Source organism: Ambystoma mexicanum, chromosome 5q (genome assembly GCF_040938575.1).
Source record: "Ambystoma mexicanum isolate Mex_15411 chromosome 5q, UKY_AmexF1_1, whole genome shotgun sequence".
NCBI classification, from domain to species: Eukaryota; Metazoa; Chordata; class Amphibia; order Caudata; family Ambystomatidae; genus Ambystoma; species Ambystoma mexicanum.
Window position 1 is genome coordinate 1,339,907,258 of NC_090933.1, and position 10,114 is coordinate 1,339,917,371.

Consider the following 10,114-nt stretch of genomic DNA (forward strand, 5'->3'; position numbering starts at 1 on the left):
CTCTCTCTCTCTCTCTCTCTCTCTCTCTCTCTCTCTCTCTCTCACACTCAGTCTCACATATAGTCACTTCTCCAGCATGGGGGTCTGGGATGGATTCACATGGTCATGAATATTCCCTGTCGTCAGGCTGGGAATCCTCAATAAAGAAAAAATCAGTTTCAGTTTTGTTTCCGAACTGTCTTTCTCCTAATAATCAATCGCTGGTCTCCGCCAAGTGCCTAGCACCAGTGGCGGCGCGGCTTCGTGTGCAGGGGATCCACGTCTACCCCTACCTGGATGATTGGCTCATCCGAGCAAAGACAAGAGAACTTGCCGTCGTGCACACAGCGAAGACCATCCAACTGCTCACGGACCTGGGATTGTCAATCAATTTCATGAAATCTCACTTGGTACCGTCGCAAGTCGCTCTGTTACTGGGAGCCAGGCTCGACACAGTGGCGCGATTGGCTTCCCCATCGGAGGAAAGGACGAAGGCCATCCTGGGCAAGGTGCAACGGCTGTCAACCATGGACGCGGCCAGGGTGAGGTCCATCAAGTCCCTGCTCGGCATGATGTCCTCGTGCATCTACCTTGTGCGCCTGCGCAAGCTGCGGATGCGTCCACTGCAAGAGTTCCTCGACGTCAGTTGGATGCAAGCGGAGGGCAGCTTTGAAGACAGGATCTCGCTCAATGAGACCTTCCGCCAAGCTATCCGGTGGTGGGGCTCCCGCGCTCATCTGGTGGCGGGCATGGACTTCCAGACCCAGCACATCAGGAGACGGTGACGACGGACTCCTCCCTGGAGGGATCGGGAGCGCACACCGGAGATCTCCACGCAAGAGGCCTTTGGCTCCCGGAGGAGAGGTCACTTCACATCAATGTCCTGGAGCTCCGAGCCATGTTTTGGGCGCTCAGGTCGTTCCTTCTGTCCCTCAAGGGCAAGGTGGTAAGGATCTTCACCGACATCACCACCACGATGTTCTACATCCGGAAGCAGGGAGGCACCAGATCCCCAGCCCTATCCCAGGAAGCCCAGGATCTGTGGCACTGGGCCGTCGCTCAAGGGATGTTCCTGGTACCCTTCCATCTGGCAGGAATAAAGAACACCATCGCCGACTCACTCAGCAGGGAGCTGTGCTTGTGCCACGAGTGGGAACTGCATCAGGATCAAGTGGATCTCCTATTCCAACGATGGGGCAATCCCCAGATCGACCTTTTCGCGACGGCGTTGAACGCCAAGTGCTGGAGGTTCGCCAGCAGGTTTCCCCAGCCGGGGAGCATGGGCGATGCCTTCTCATTCGCCTGGGACGGCCTGTTCCTGTATGCGTTCCCACTGTTGCTGCTGTGATTCATCAATCAACTCAGACGGTCCTGGTGCAGGATGATCGAGGCAGATCTGGTTCCCGGACCTTCTGGACATGTCAGTGTCTGTTAGGGAGAATTCTCATCTATGGCTAATGTCCCTCACCTAGTCAGTCCCCCAGCAGCTTTGCTGGACTTCTGGAGTTTATTTTCCACTTGGTAAAAGTGAGAGCTTTTCCCCCACTCTTACATGTGTTTTGCTATGTGTTTCACCTGTTTTTGTGATTGTTGGCTCTGAAGTACACCACTTCAGTAGCCCCTTCTTTGTGTGTGTCACACAGCACCTTCTGTGCAGTGGCACAGGGTTGTCTTTAAGACTTCCCCTGACTCCATTTCGCTGGGGCTGACTACTGTCCCCCAGAGAAAGGTAAAGTTGCCATTTACTTTACATAGTCATTTTTACCACAGACCCAGTACACCCCATCTTACATGGAGTACTGGAAAGGGCTAATCTGTACCCCTTTTCTGTCTGTACCTCCCTGAGCATTGTTTCACTCTTTTAACATTTAGACTTGGCTGGTGGCAGTGGTATCTACGCTAACTTTTCTATTGCGATTATATTAGATAAACGTGGTACTGTTCTTGGCTATTATATTAGCCTCGAACATAAACCCGCTTGACCAAATCATCTTTCTTTTGGCTCCGGTTGGGTTTATTCGCCATTTCTTTTTGTTAGTCCTTCTTATGTTTTACTTTGAGCGGCAAACTAGGTTCGCCTTCTTTGTTCACCGTCTTTTTGGCGGGCTTCTGCAGAGAAGCCCTCCTTAAGGCGCCTGGGTGTGTAGGTGGGCTGAACGTGAGGGAGGGGTGTAGTCACCCCCTGCACATGGTATTCAAGTAAACCCAAGTCACACTTTGCCATGATTGGCTGAGGTGGTTGTCCCGGCTGGAAACCCCCCCCGCTGCGTGATTGACAGCCAGGCTGTGTGAATGGGGGTTTTGCGCTTAAAAGGCAGGTCTCTTGGGCTAGAAGTTAGTCGCCTCTGGAACTACAAGGAACCGAAGAGAAGCAGAGAGAATGACGGCTGCTGCAACTACCCCGTCCCGGTGAAGCCCTGCTGCAGTCCTGAGCTATCTACCCTTCGACGACTAAGAGAAGATCCAGTCTGGAGTCTTCTTCCCTTGAGCCTGGTGGGGATAACCAGCTCATCTTCTTCAGCCAGAGATCTCCGCCGTGGTCGAAATCGCTGCACACTGCTGTAGTGGTCCGGATAGCCACCTGCTGAGCCTCTCCTGTTTTTAAGGAGCACACCTTTTCGTTGTTGCTGTTGCCGGCTTCATCCCTGTGTGGTGCAGACCCCCTTCAGACGTCCTCCTTCACAACGAAGCTCCAGGAATCGTGGGTCTGCGGTAAACCCAACAGGAACAACTGCCAGGGCTCCAGCTGCATTGTGGAAATAAGGTACTGTGTTCTACTCGCGGAAAGTGGGTGAACCCCTTTTCTTCATCTTCAAGGCTCGTCCTTGTCTTCCCTCCTTCTTATAGCTTTTGCTTCCGAACATTGACAATATTCAAGTACTCTTGGGCTATACGGAATCATGAACTGTCTAACGGTGTGATCTTCAGCCCAGGCCTCCGGTGTCATCTAAACCTGGCTCCGACCCTTTGACTTTTGAACTCCTGGTTCTGAGTGTTTCTCGATACTGACTGCCTAACCTAAATATTGCATGTGATTTTTGCCTCCAACTCCCTCTGGGTATCTCAGGTGCCAAGTGTGTTTTTGCCCCGGTAGCATTTCATGTCACGGATACGCGTTTATTTAGTAGACCGAACTGTCAAAAAGTGATCGCAACGGTATCCGCGGTATTGTGTTTTGTTCATAACACCGGTTCATTCAAACACAGGGTACTTATCTCGAGACTTACTGTACAAAGTTAATTGGTTAGTTGTAGTATATTTAACATGTGGTTTTGTTTAAAGTTTAATAGAGGTGTTGTGTTTATAACTGATGGTTTAAAAATAAATGTACTTATATTTTTTACCTGAAACCTTGAGTCAGTCTTTGCTTGAGTCACAGTAATTGTGGTCCCTTTGTGTAATCTCTGCTACTGCTCATATACTCTTGAGATAAGCCTGGCTGCTCTGCTACTGCTACCACTATAACTTAGTAGTACAGGCTTGTACCAAAGGTAAAACTTGTATTGCCACCTGAAGTGTTAATCGTGTGTAGTGGTCCCTAAGGGCACTGCACAGGATTCTGCCTAACAGCGCCCCCCCAGTCAAACTGCCGACGGACGCGGACCTTCTCTCCAGAGAAGGAGGCGCCATCCTCCACCACGACCCGGGGTCTCTGAACTTGCAGGCCTGGCTTCTGCAGCACTAGAGTTTGGAGGGTACGATATCCGGGCGGACTGCAAGGAGGTGCTTGCAAAGGCCAGGGCGTCCTTGACTCTCAAGTGCTATGGACACAAATGGAAGAGGTTCTCTGTCTCGTGCCGTGCACAGAAGATTAACTCTCTGGGGATTATGGCCCCTCAAGTGCTGCCGTACCTACTGTCGCTGGCCAAGGCGGGGCTAGCTCATGCCTCCATCAAAATCCACTTAGTGGCGATTTCCCGCTACACCAGAACTCCAAAGCGATCATCTCTGTGGTCCCATCGCCTGGTGAAGGAGTTCATGAAAGGACTGTTCTGGTCATTGGGCCGCCATTCGAGCCTCTACATTTGGCACCGTTGAAGTTCCTATCGTGGAAGGCAGGGTTTCTTGTGGCCATCACCTCTGCACGACGATTGGGAGAGATCAGGCCCTCTCCTGTAAACCTCCGTACCTGACATTCCACGAGACGAGGGTAGTGCTGAGGACGCACCCCCTCCTTCATGCCCAAGGTGCCGTCGGACTTCCATCTCAACGAGCCCTTGGTGTTACCTGTTTTCTTCCCGTCACCTTCGTCGCCGGCCAAGAGGATCTTGCACTCGCTGGATGTGGCTAGAGCGCTGAAGTTCCCTTAGGAAGACATCACAGCTATTTCTGAACTTTGGACCTGTGAACCAAGGGAAGGCCCTCTCGAAGCCTTCCATTTCCAAATGGCTCTCCGGCTGCATCATGCACTCTCACCGGTTGGCAAACCGACCGTTGCCCGGCCGTCCAAGAGCCCATTTAACCAGAGCGATCGCTGCTACCACGGCGTTCTTGTCTGGTGTGCCCCTGCTGGACATCTGCAGGGCTGCTACGTGGAGGTCGATGCACACCTTCACGAGATTCTACTGCGTCGACCGGAATTCCAGGGAGGAGTCCAGCGTCGGCCAGGCAGTGCTGCGCAACCTGTTCGCTTGAAGGTGGGCCTGGTGAGGAGGTAAGAGATCCTTAATGTTGAGTTGTTGAAATGCTTAATGTTGAGCCTTGCCACCTTCCGTGGTTGTGCATAAGTGTACTGCTATGTATTCTTGTATTCATGAGTATGTGAATCCATGCCAGACCCCATGCTGGAGAAGGAACAAGTTACTTACCTGTAACTGTTGTTCTCCTGCATGGGTCTGGCATGGATTCACATGTAAATCCTCACTCCTACCGCTCTGCGGCTCTTCTCTTGGTCCTACTGTCACTTTACGTGCTACCAAATCTGAAGATGGCTGCCAGAGGAAGGGCTTAGGTAGAGGGCAGTCATTGGCTGGGGGCAGTATGACCCAGAGACCAGTGATTGATTATTAGGAGAAAGACAGTTCAGAAACGAAACTGAAACTGATTTTTTTTTTTAAACGTATTTCTTTAAGGCAAGGCAGGACAGGTTACAAATAGCATTGCATGGCAACATAGCATATCAAGGCTTGTTTCTGCAGGTCTGTACTCTTCCCCCCCCTCCCCTTTTCGGTTTCCCAGTTCCGGAGCTCCAATCCCCTCTTCCGGTTCTCCCAGGCCACAGCTTCAGCCCATCGCCCCCACCTGGTGAGTGTCGTCCTGATCTCTCAGAGCCTATCGGGTGTTGATCGGTTGGAATGCCAATGCGGGGAATCGCTGGTCATAGTCCAATACTGGGGCCTAAATATTCTGAAAGCGGTGCAGAAACCCCGCTCTCGCCACGGTGACCGTCTCAGCGATCAAGATGTCCTAGAGTTTCCCCACCAGTGAGCCATGCAGGGACCGTCCGGGGACTTCCAGAATCGGGCCAGCACAATCTTGCCTGCTAGGAGGCATTGCGTTAGTAGCTTTGCTTTATTTCCAGAGCAGGGGTAGATCCCGGGGGCCGGGACCCCCAGCAGGACGGTTTCAGGGTCCATTGGGAGGGCGGTCCCGGTAATCTGTTCGATGGTCGAGGGACACCTGGTCCAAAATTGCAGAATCTTGGGGCAGGACCACCACATGTGAAAGAAGGAGCCAGGCTGAGCACAGCCCCTCCAGCAGGAGCGAACCACTTGTGGGTTCATGTGGTGAAGTCTGAGTGGGGGGTAGTACCATCGCAGGATGAGCTTGTATGCGCATTCCTTGTTGGTGACGCAGCAGGAAGAGGTGTGGGTGCGAGTCCAGATGTCTACCCATGTTTGATTGTCAATCGGGTGGCCCAGATCCGCCTCCCACTGGGCCATACATCGAGTTTTTGTCACCAATACGTCCCCCAGGAAGCATCTGTATAAGGTCGAGGTCCTGCCTCTAGCTGGTAAGTCTCTGAGAGTTAACTCAAGGGGCGTCAGGGGGCGGGTGGCCACCTGGAGGGTTTGGGGGTGGGAGCACCAATGGCAGAGTCGAAACACCTCTTTGCATTGTTCGAAGGTGCACGGTTTATTCCCAAAATATAGCTGTTCCAGGATTTCGAGGCCCCCATCTATCCAGTTTTGGAAGTTAAGGGGCTGAGCCCCCGGAGAGAAGTTTGGGTTATGAAAGATCGGTGAGAGAGGGCTTGGGCCTCTCGGGATTCCCTTCCGTTTCAAGGCCCAGTCCCAGGAGCTTAGGGTGTGTTTCGTCGTCCGCAGACTGTTCTTCCAGCGTTCCCTAAAGGGGGGCTGGATGTGTGGGAGGAACCAGAGCGGGAGTTGAGCTTGTTCTAGTTACACCCATCTGGGGCGGGCTGTGCTTGTTTGCCAGGCGTGGATGTGTGCTAACTGCGCCGCTGCTCTATAAGCCTGGAGATCGGGGACCCCCAGGCGGCCAAGCCTGGCGTTACCGACCAGGGTCTTGTGGGGGATCCTTGCCTTCTTGCCTTTCCATATAAACTTTAACATTTTCCTCTGTAAATCTTGCAGGGCCCGAGTCGTTATGGGTATGGAGAGGGAGGAGCAGGTGTAGAGAAATCTTGGAAGCAAGTTCATTTTGGTGTCCGTGATCCGACCCATTAATGAGATTTCTTGCGTGGTCCAGCGCTTCATGTCTCCCTCTAGTTCTCAAAACAATCTGGGGAAGTTTGCCTGGTAGGTGGCCTGCAGGTTTGCTGAAATGTGAACTCCCAGATAGGAGATGGACCGATCCCACCCCTTAATTGGGCACAATCTAGTTAGTGCCTGCCGTTCCTCTGGTCGGAGGCCGACTCCCAGGCCACTGATTTGGCAAAGTTGACAGTGAAGCCGGTGACCTCCCCAAAGTTCCTTATTTCAGCCGGGGCATGCCTCGCTGAGGTGCTAGCTTCTGAAAGCATCAGCAGTACATCGTCCAAGTACAGGGCAGTTTTATGTTGAGATGGGCCCACCTGCGGGCCCTTGATAAATTCGTTCTGCCTGATCCTCTGGGCGAAGGGTTCCATTGTGAGGGCAAAAAAAAGGGGAGATAGCGGACAGCCCTGTCTTGTCCCACAGGACATTTGGATCGGAGCTGAGAGGGCGCCATTGATCCTCAGGATAGTTTTAGGGGCCTTGTAATTGGCTAGAACCATGGACCGGAACGTCGGGCCAAATCCAAAAACTTCCAGGGTGCATTCCATGAATGACCAGTCCACTCTGTCAAAAGCTTTGGTTGCATCTAGGGCCATTAGGGCGAGACCCTGGGAGTTTCGGTGGATAATGTCTATCAAGTTCAGGGTTCTCCGGATATTGTCTCCCGCAGATCGGTGGAGGATGAAGCCCGTTTGGTCAGAGTGGATAATGTCTGGAAGTATGAGTGATAGCCGGTTAGCCAAGATCTTAGAGTATAGGTTGGCGTCTATGTTCAGTAGGGCGATAGGTCTGTACGTGGCTGGGTCTCTCGGGTTCTTCCCTGGCTTAGAAAGGAGAATAGTCGTGGACTCTTGCATTGAGGGGGTCACAGAGCCCGACCCCTTGAATGAGTTGAAAAGAGATACCATGTGGGGGATCAGTTGGGGTTTGAATATTTTATAGAACCTTGAAGAGAACCCATCCGGGCCCGTGATTTGAGGGCCTTGATAGCCTCGTGACCTCTTCGTCAGTTATTGGAGTCTCCAGCTGCTCTCTCGTGGAATCGGGGAGGCGTGGTAGGGCGGCCTTGTTTGCATCGATCACGTGGAGGTGCCGTCATGACCTCGGTTAGGTGGTCCACAGCTAGTTGTCGTTTCATTGACTCAGAGTAGTGAATCACCCCCTGTGGGTCTCGGAGCCCTGCGATGGTATTGGTGCATCTCGTTTTGGCCGTTTTGGCTGCCACTAGCTTGTTAGCCTTATTGTTTTTGGCATAATAGAATTGTCTGGTCTTGGCCAGTAGCTGCGCAGTATGCTCAGCGTAGTGGGCCTCCAGTTTCTTTCTGGCTGATCGGAGGGCTCGTTGAGATCTGGGGGACCAACCGTTTTTCTTTTGGGCTTCTTCCGCTGACAGAAGTTCCTCTTCCAAGGCTTGCCGGATACGTCTCCGGTCCCAGTGGAATGCTACCCCTTGGGCTATCAGGGCTCCCCTAACTACAGCTTTCATCGCATACCAGTTGTTAGCAGGGGAGGTATCTGAGACCGGGTTCTCCTCAAAGAAGTTCCTGATGGTGGTAGCAATTTTGTCCCTGATTGGCGTGTCATTGAGGATCGGGTCATACAGCGACCATCTGCGTGGGGTGTTAGCTTTGGGGTTCTGGGTGCGAAGTTCCATTATTATCGGAACATGGTCCGATAAGATTCATGGGCCGATGGACACCTCATTGGTGAAAGCGAGGTTTGGGGCGAGGATAGGAGGAGGTCAATTCTAGAGAATGTCCGATGGACATAGGAGAAAAAGGAGTAATCTTTCTCGGTGGGGTGGAGCACCCGCCACGTGTCCACCACCTCCAGGGTTCTGAAGAGGCGCAGGAGGCTGAGGGCCTGTGCGAAATCACCAGGGGTGGGGGGTGCGATTTGTCTCTGGTGGGGTCTGGTACTCCATTGAAGTCTCCTCCTATTATTGTTTGGCCTTCTACAAAGCCCGCGAGGGAGGAGCCCAATGAGTCATAAAAGGTTGCCTGCCCCGAGTTGGGGGCATATACTGATACCAAGGTGTAGAGGTCCCCCAGCAAGAGGCATTTGATGGCCACGAAGCGGCCCTCTGGGCACGTTATGGAGTCCAATATCTGGGGAATTGGGTCCTTCCGGAACAGGATCGCCGTGCCCCCCTTCTTGGCATCGCCTGAGGCAAAAAACTGGCGTGGATAGGCGCTGGATCAAAGACGACCAAAGTCAGCTGGGAGGAGGTGAGTTTCTTGGAGTAATGCCACCCCGGCATCCTCGTCTTGTAGCTTATGTAGGATTGATTTGCGCTTGGGGGGGAGTTGAGCCCGTTAACGTTCCATTAGAGGCATCTCAGAGTCTGGTGCTCCAGGGACAGAACCCCGGACATTCCCTGCTCGGGGGAAGGGGGGGGGGAGTTGACCGGACGACCATTAGTTGCCATCATAAGGGTGATTTGGAGGCATACTGTTCTGCACTTGCGGTTTTAACAAAGGCCCCCAACGGGATGCCAACTTTTTAACTGGCGGGGTGGGTGTAGCCCAACCGGGCCAATTGAGACTGTAAGAATGACATGTGTTTCCAAGGACACTAAGATGGAACGAACCTTGGAACGGGCATAATCCGTGGACGAAGCCCGCCGCAATGGGGGATCATAAATGTGTGCAGGGCCGGAGCTGATGTTTTAAATTAGCCAAGGGGGGGATGGGCACCTGTGCAGATAGGACGGTAACAGATTTTTTAGCGTAGCTCAGGGTCTGATTACCTCCTCCTGTTGCTTCGGGATGCCCTTGACCATGAAGACCGCCTGGTTTGCGAGGGAGGGGTTGACTTAGGGCTCCCTGATGCCTCCGGGCTCGGGGAGGCGGCTCCCTCGGGGGAGGTCGGATGCATGATCTTAGCGGCATCTTCAAGTAGCTAATTCACCGGAGAGAGCCATTGAATGAAAATTGCAATGCCGTGGGAAAGAGCCTTCTGTACCTGATTTGTCGTTCCTGGAGGAAAAGGGCCAGGGGTCGGAGAGCACTTCTTCTTTGCAAAGTCAGAAGGGATATATCTGAATAGGAAGGCCTTGGAAGGAGAGCCCATCACGAGAGCGACTGATGGCGGAGATGGCTTCTTTCGTGGAGAAGTAGTGGACTCTAATGATGACATCTGGAGGAAGGTCTGAGTCCACTCCCCGGCGCGGGAGCAGTCTGTGGGTCCGATCCAGCAGTAGCTGGGATTTGTCTAGTTGCGGGAGGAGGTTCTGGAAGAAGTCTCCTATATATTCTGGCAGATTTTTGTCGAGAACTGAGGATGGGACTCCCTGGATCCGAAGGTTGTTGCGGCAGGCTCTATTTTCCAAGTCCTCTTCTTTGAATTTGAGGAGTTCACACTTGTCTTGGAGAGCTGTTACTGCCTGCTGGATGTCTCCTAATGGGGGTGCCTGGTCTTGGGAGCAGTCTTCAACTTCACCCAGCCTTTGCTCCACCTCGGCCACCCTGTGGTCA